Source organism: Triticum aestivum, chromosome 1A (assembly GCF_018294505.1).
Source record: "Triticum aestivum cultivar Chinese Spring chromosome 1A, IWGSC CS RefSeq v2.1, whole genome shotgun sequence".
Lineage (NCBI taxonomy): Eukaryota > Viridiplantae > Streptophyta > Magnoliopsida > Poales > Poaceae > Triticum > Triticum aestivum.
In genome coordinates, this window is record NC_057794.1 from 380036984 (window position 1) to 380045752 (window position 8769).

An 8769-nucleotide genomic window follows, 5' to 3' on the forward strand; every position below is an offset into this window, starting at 1 on the left:
GTGTCGCTCCATGGATTTATTGTTGCAACTTGATAGACTTCGGCGAGGCTGCGGAGTGTTCTTTTTCGCATATTGTTTGATGCGAAAGTCTTGAAGACTGTGAGAACGGTACTGGTGTCCTCGGGCTGGCTTTCCGCGGCCTCCAGAATTAAGAGGTCCTCTCCAATTTTGGCCACCTGCCGGAGTATCCAACATGCTCTAAGGCTGTGAGTTGGTGTGGCATCCTCTGTACTATGGATTCTACAGGGTCCATCAAGCCACCTTTCCAGTACGGTTCCATGCCCTGTAGAGGGTTTTGGCTTTTTGGTGTTTATCCCGGGTGTCCTATGATGATGTACCCTCTTAGTTCGGAAGGGATTACCATTCAAGGCCGGATTATCCCAAAATTTTATTTCGGTTTTCCAAGCGCTTTCCATCGCACAGTATTTTTGTACTATGGACGCCAAGTCAGCGAAGCGTGTAATATCACAACGACTTACGGCGTTAAGGATTCCCTCGTCCGTGCAATTACTGCAGAAAATTGAGATTGCATCTCCCTCACGGCAATCCTTTATCCTGTTCATAACCAGGAGTAATCTGGCCCAGTAATGATGTACTGTTTCCTCGGGCCTCTGCCTGATTTGGGAGAGATCGATTATGTTCGGGTGGGCGGGTGTTGTTGAATCTGAAACCTCACCCAATCCAAGATTCGGAGGCCGAAGAGTTTCCGAACTCTGAAGTTTGGATTCTTGGATCTTGTCCAATGAATCTAGCCCGTTGCCTGATCCTAAGCTCAGGTCTTGAGTTACATCCTCCTCTCCGCGGGTATCCGTCTTGGAGGAGTCGGGAATTCGGACGTAGCTAGTCCTTAAAATAGATGAAGGGTCGCCGCTCTGCGCCTCTACCACGGCAACATGGTGGGTGACTTGGGGAGAGTTAATTTCTCTTAGATCGGGTTTAAGCCCAACCTGGTCGTAATCCGTAGCGACCCCCAGGGCGGCGATGCGATCCAAGAGCTCGTTTACAGAAGAGATCTCCATTGGATCTAGCTGCTCGACGAGCTCCGAGCCGACGTGTAGGTTGCTTTTGATGACCCGAGAGGTCACCGTCGGTGCAACAGCCGAACAGGCGGTCATGAGGAAACCACCTAGCCGGAGAGTTTGGCCGACAGCCAAGGCTCCCTTAGCAATGGTGCCGTCTTTAAAGACGGGAGGAGGCATCCTTCCTGATTGCGACGGCACAGAGGAACTCTCAATGAAAGCACCAATGTCGGTGTCAAAACCGGTGGATCTCGGGTAGTGGGTCCCGAACTGTGCGTCTAGGCCGGATGGTAACAAGAGGCAGGGAACACGATGTTTTACCCAGGTTCGGGCCCTCTTGATGGAGGTAAAACCCTACGTCCTGCTTGATTAATATTGATGATATGGGTAGTACAAGAGTAGATCTACCACGACATCAAGGAGGCTAAACCCTAGAAGCTAGCATATGGTATGATTGTTGTATATGGAGTTGATTGCCTACGGACTACAACCCTCCGGTTTATATAGACACCGGATAGGTTTAGGGTTACACAGAGTCGGTTACAATGGTAGGAGATCTTGAATATCCGCATCGCCAAGCTTGCCTTCCACGCCAAGGAAAGTCCCATCCGGACACGGGACGAAGTCTTCAATCTTGTATATTCATAGTCCAGGAGTCCGGCTAAAGGTATAGTCCGGCTACCCGAACACTCCCTAATACAGGACTCCCTCACCTACGATTGTGGAATGGGCTGGGTTTTCCATCAGTTCAGACATTGACATGGCACCTCGTGCTAAATAAACCAGCTGTTCTTTTTGTGCAGTTCCACCAAAATCAACCAAATTCGCACGTAGCTTGTATGATTTCGCCCTTATATGTTGTAACGCCTTGAACTTATCGGCACCTCCTTTCTTGTGGTGGAAATGAATGATTCGATGTATTCATGAACATTTTGTGCTGTTCCCATTAAAATCAAGCTGAGCACCCCTGTTTGCACAAATACAAAAAAAATGATTAGTATAAAGTAAACTGTACTATGAATTGACAGTTTCAACAAGCACATACATGGTCCATGTAGAGCACACTTTTAGAAAAATGGAACTCACTAGAAAGAATCCTAGAGCAACATTGTACTCGCGCATCACAGCAAAAAATGGAGATTTGTTAGTCCTTTTGAGCTGAAGTTAGTTTGGTCCTGTGGGGAGTAATGTAACCATCCTTCAACTACTCCTTATGATGAGAAGATAGACAGCGCTTCTTCATCCTGTCATAATCGGAACTAGTCACTTCACGTACTCCATATTCTTCTTTAGAGGAAGATGATCCTGTTGTGCAAAGACAAGAGGACTACTAAATGCTAGCATCCCTGTTTTCTCTAAAAAAAGGAAATGAAATATTTAAAACAACACAGATGAAGCACTTCTCAAGGACAATACCACTTTTTCATGAAAGTATCTTAACAGTAGCACAACACCAATAGAGATGACAAAGCCCAATCATATGGATGAAATCAGTGGGCGAGTACCAACCTTTGCCAGGAGGCTTATTGTGTAGAGCATACGGATGAAGCACTTCTCCGGAACCATCTGTTCCTATCTATGGTGGTGGCCATGCTTACTATATACTCCTCGATTAGTTTAATGCTTCCAACATCTTCTTGTGCAGTTCCAGTAAAATATATGGTATCTTCAAAGAAGATCCATGTTTGCACAAGTAGAGATAATTACATATTACATTAAGAGTGGCAAAACAATTTCTCGTTCCAGCCATAGCAATAAATTAAGATGCAAAACTATATCATTACTTGTGTCGTCACAATTCCAGTGCTTCATTACAGCACCGGGTGTTGATTTTTGTTTTTCTTCCGCTTGTTCTTCCCCTTCATCACTTGGTTCAATAACAGACAAGCTTCACCTTCAATGTAAGATTTGGCATGTCAATTAGGGAGCACAAGTATAGTACTAAACTTAATTTTCTGATGAAAGTGGCAAAATACAGACCAACAATTGTGAAATATCCTTATCTTACCTCAATGGGATATTACGGTGCACATACAGATTGGAAGTCTTGTCTCCATTTGTGCAGTTCACTAAAATCAAGCAACATTATCATACAAGTAGCACAACATATGAAAGCACACTCCAGAATCATGTGAAAGAAGGCTAGTACTGACCTCTCATGATGCGGAATTCAAACAACTCACAAGAAGAACATCTGAACCAAATTCGCCTTAACGGATAGGAAGTAAGATCTCCTCTTGTGCAGTTCCACTAAGATCAAGCAATCAGGCAACATTGTCGGTGTAACATTTTGGTTGAACTGCAAAAAACACTCTGAAAACAAAAGTGTTTTGTGCAGTGCAACAAAAGGTCACAATGGCAACGAGGGGAAGTAGATAACCCTGTTTACACAAACGTGCAAAGGAAACAATTAGTGGTCAACAATGGTGGATGACACAGAAGCCAACAAAGAGAAGCATCTACCTTATCTAAATGGGAAAGAAAGCAAGACAGTAGCATTTCTCAAACGGTGGCATTGATTAATATTAACATAGATATTATATTAACAATAAAATTCGTTAAACATGTAATTTGCTTTTAACTGTGGCATTGCGTCAATTTTCCAGCGGCATTATTAGAGGGTGCTTGTTTACACGGACATTTTGGTGTAGGGACTAAAAAAACTCCGTGTCAGTCCCATCTAAACCAAACAGGAGGGACTTTTAGGGACTAAAAGTGGGCAGTTGGGTCTAAAGAAAGAAGACCCCTAGGGAGTCTTTTTGGGACTTTTTCCAACAGTTGCCGCTGCCACGCATCGCACCTTGTCTCTATTAGTTCATTACTAGGGGTAACATGGTCTTTTAGCATGTCATTTAATAACCTCTAGTCCATGTTTAGTCCCTGGAACCAAGCAGGTAGGGACTAGGGAGTTTTTAACCAAACAGGGCCTTAGATTAACAACAGCTAATGAGTTGCACGGGACAGTGGACGCACCAGCACCATGTGCATCTACCGATGTACTATGGTCATGCACAGTCTGTTGCAACAAAGAACAAACAACCAAGGAGCATATTTGTGTTGGTCCCAGTTTTGTTATCTTTAGACACCTTTACCTATGTGAGCGCAGCATATCTAGTCTTGCACAAACTCTACAGCCTTGTCCATTCCTTTCCTTTTTGAACTAGTACTTTCGCCCCTTCCTTTCCTCTTTGAACCACGTACTAGATTTATGCGATACAACTTTCCCCACTACTTTCCCCCATTCCTTTCCTCTTTGAACCACGTCCTAGATTCATTCTATACAACTTTCCCCCTTCATTTCCTCTTTGAACCACGTCCTAGATGCATGCTATATACAACTTTTCCCACTACTTTCCCCTACTCCTTTCCTCTTTGAACCACGTCCTAGATTCATGGTATACATGCAACTAGAGCAATGCATGTGGAGTAAGTAAATTATACCTTAAGGTTCATGGGGCGTGGTTCAGTGGGCGACGGGACGGCGGCAAAGAAGAAGGGGTCGGAGGCCCTCCCACGCCACCGCTGGGTGGAAAGTGAACAGCTGCGCCGGTAGTCCCTCGCCGACGGCGACAGTGTTAAGCCTTGTTCCCTTCCCGGCGGACGGATCCTGCCGGCTCTTTGAGCAGCATTGAGGGGAGAGAGAGGCCAATGAAGTATTGTTTAGATCTGGAGAGGGCGAGAGAGTGTGAAGAGAGCAACTACAAGGGATGAGGCTCCAGCGGGAGAGGGCGAGAGATTGTGAAGAGAGCAACTACAAGCGCTGAGGCTCCAGCATGTATATATATAGTGGAGAGAGTGTGAAGCGTGCAAACCCTAGAAAACATTTTGACCAGTCAAAGAATCCTCCTGGCACAAATTATGCTCAAGTGTAGTTATCGAACCCGAGACCTCAAGTTTGATGAGCGAACAGGCTAACCAGCTACACAACCCTCCCATTATGTTCAACAAGAGGGAAATAACCTTTTATACATTCCTGCATTCGTGTGCCAAGCACACAAATTTTGGGCACTTTATTCGACTTAAGTCAGTGTGCCACAGTATCTCGTATACTTACTACTCCCTCCGTCTAGGTGTAATAAGTAATGTTAGAAGGTGCAACGGGACCAAGGTGCGTGTGTGTGTGTGTGTGTGTGTTTAACAACATGTGTGTGTTAGAGAGAGCTACAGATCGACCTACTCCTACAGAGAGATGTTGTGTAGTGTACGATTTTAGCCGCAGAGTTGGTGCATCCTCTCGTTTCCGGGCGTGTCCGGTAGGGACATGCGGACAGCTGCCACGCCCGCTCCTGACCAGCCTGGCCCACCCACAGCCCCTCCATCACCCGCGCACGCTTCCCGCCCGAAACGGTCAGCGCTGCTCCAAAGAATCGGTGCCGCATTCATGCCCGGGCAGAGCGGACGCGACCTCTCACCGGCGCAAGAGTGATGGTTGCTTCGTCCGTCCAACTTACTGCTGGGTGTATGCGATTTGATGGCTCATTGGTCTTTATTACTGAGGTGGTAGGACTGCTGGATGTCCCACGCTTTCAGCAAAAGGAGGTACTACTACTAGATTATAATTTTCTCCATTCTTACAGCGGAGGCGTGCAAGAGCAGTGAAAACACACAGGCTCGGTGATTACATGGCCCACCTCACAGTATCACCGTGCGACACCTAACTCTTTACATAGTACTCCCACCGTTCCTAAATATTACTAGATGAGTCCCCGCGCGTTGCCGCGGAACTGCGGTATATCTCTCTGCGCAAAATTATCGATTTCATGGAACTAAAAAAAACTCTATAACCGCATGACAAATGTGGTAGCCAAACTAAATAAACTCCCATCATCATTTAGATCATCCCACATAAGGAAAAAAGATCAGCTAACTCCTACTGCATAATGGGATTATATATTTCTTTTTGACTTGTTAATGGGACTTAAAAGCTCACTTACATGCATGTTACCGGTGCATGCTTTCATGCAGACATGTTGATGTGATTTAAAACCCACTCACATGCATGTGCCACGATATTTCTGCATGCTTGCATGTGGCTTAGTCTGGAGCCTCTCAACGTCTAGATCAGACGGCTATTATGGACTGATTTACTTCATCTAACGGCTACATCAATTTTGATGATGTGGCTCAAGGAGAGGATAGAGAATTCCTAGTAGTGGGGGCTAGCTATTACTAGTAGATAAGTCTTTGTAGAGATTCCACTACATACGGAACAAAATGAATGAATCTACACTTAAAATGCATCTATATACATCCACATGTGGTTCATGGTGAAATCTCTACAAAGACTTATATTTAGGAACGGAGGAAGTACTAGTATAGTACTTACTGTAATTTATCAGTGAGATAAATTTGTACAATGCTATGAAGCTTCCAGCTTTTGTTACATGTATCTTGCGTCCAAGGTTGCCTGTTGCAACATTTCATCAAATACAAAGGAGACTAACATGCATGCTATTGCATCTCAATGATTGACAAATCATAGCAAATATGTACTCCCTCTGTTCCAAAATAAGTGTCTCAACTTTGTGCAAACTTTAGTACAAAGTTGTACTACTACTAAAGTTGACACTTATTTTGGAACAGAGGCAGCTAAAGAAAAAACCGATCCATGCAGTCCCTAGCCCTTGAACCGTGAACCCTGACCAGGCTTCAATTTGCTAGCAACGTTCGAGCTTCCTAATAAATGAAGTTTGCGACCTTTTGACCATCAGATCATTTTGTGCAGTTTCACCAAAATCGAGATGAGCATCCATGTGGCAAAGAAATTGAAGAAGCGTGATTAGAATAAGATTACTTGTACTAGTTGACGAGACATAAACTCATCACAAATACAGTACGTAGAAGCCAGTAGAGGTATGTGCGAGGCAAAGAAGTAGAGAAATATCCACAGGGAGTTATGTGGGCCGCTGGAGGAGTGGTGCAAGCTAGCTGTAAAGGGTGTGGTACCTGAGGGACGTAGCTCAACCTTGAGGAAGGCGGCGGGCGGCGGCAACTGCCCACGTCGCGGCAGTGAGCAAGGTACGAAGTCAACCTCACCTGCTTTGTGAGAGAGAATGGCGGGGACCCCTGATCGGGATGTGCCGACAGTGGGTTTTCGCCGTCGGCGATGGCCATCGCATCTACACTAAGCATCCACCCCTTCCCCAAGCGGACATGATCCGCCAGGATGTTAGACATGTGGCCACAGTCGTTTTGTGCGAGAGAGTGTGAAGAGAGAAACCCCAGCAAGCAACCGTGTAGGCTGGCCCGTCCTGACTATGTATATAGTGGAGCGGTTTCCTTTTCTCTCCATATGAACCTATCATATTGCGTACGTGTCACTGAAGAAAAAAACTTTATTTATAAATGATGTGGCACCTACAACTCGTTCTCCTATAACCTTGCGCTTGGCATCTCCAAAATATTAACCTTGCGATTGGCTCTTCGCCTCTTCGGGAAGTCGAGCAATAATGGTAGTGTAGTATATATCGTTCTAGCTATATGAGACCGAATGAATTGCTGCACGTCCACCACGTGGGTGAGGGTCGAGGGGCAAGGGAGAGTGCTACATACAGAGCAAAATGAGTGAATCTACACTCTAAAATACGTCTATATACATCAGTGTTTGGAGTATGTACTAGTAGTTCATATTGAAATCTACGAAATGACATATATATATATTCCAAACAATATGATATAATCTCTATAACCAAGGTAGTAGGGACGAGGAGTAAATGGAGGGAGTAGTAAATTTTTCTCCTCGTCCTGCGAGCCACCACGTGCATGGGCGAGGGAGCGGGCGTAAGGCGGAGCAAGATTCACCTCATCCTACGAGCCACCGCGCCCATGGGCGGGGGAGACGGCGTACTAAGCCAGCTTCTCCTCATTCTGCGAGTTGACGGGACACATCAAAAGTACTCCATTGTATAGAGCCTTGCCTCTAAGGTAGGCCCCACATGGTTTGCCTCTTTTTTAACATAACACGACAAGTCGCAATTTGTTTGTTCACCTGTGGTAGACAATCCTCCCTCCACCAAGTGGACAACCAGTACATGTGCCAAATTACCACGTGTGCTGCATTTTTCATACAGAAATGAGCTCCATCGTGTAAACGCGCGGGTGGGTTGGGAAAGAGACGGGAGTACGTGCACCATGCATGCACCTCTTCTCTTCGTCCACGTCCCCCACCTACGTGGGTGTGTGTGAGATACAAACTGCATTCGTGAGTGTTTTGTTTTGGGGTGGGGGTGGGGTGGGGGTTGATTTCGTGAATTATTTGTGGGAGTATGTGTCGATGACATCTCAAACCAAATTTTGCATGCAATGTGTGTGAAATGGAGGCCTATCCATATCATACATAGAGGGTTGGGCAATCCACGAGAAGAGAGGGAGGGGACATAGCTATCGATAGAGTCGAAGAGAGGATCAAGTGGGTGGGTGCGAGATCGATGAAGAGATCCATCGAAATTGTGTGTGTGTGTGTGCAAGTCAAAGATATAGGGCGACTGGCCTACCGGAACGTTAGAGGGCACATGTCAAGTTTGTGTGTGGCAGGGAGACATGACTAGAGCGCTTGATGTATCAGTGTGTGTGGGGGCAGGGGGGGGGGGGAGGGGTAGGAAGAGGCCTAACTATAGAGGTAGAACGACTCGTATATGTGTTGAGAAGGAGAGACCCAGCTATGTCTTGAGGGAGATCGGTCGACATCCATACATAACTGAAGGATGGGAAATATGATGGGATAGAGAGATAGAGAGAGAGGAGAGAGAGA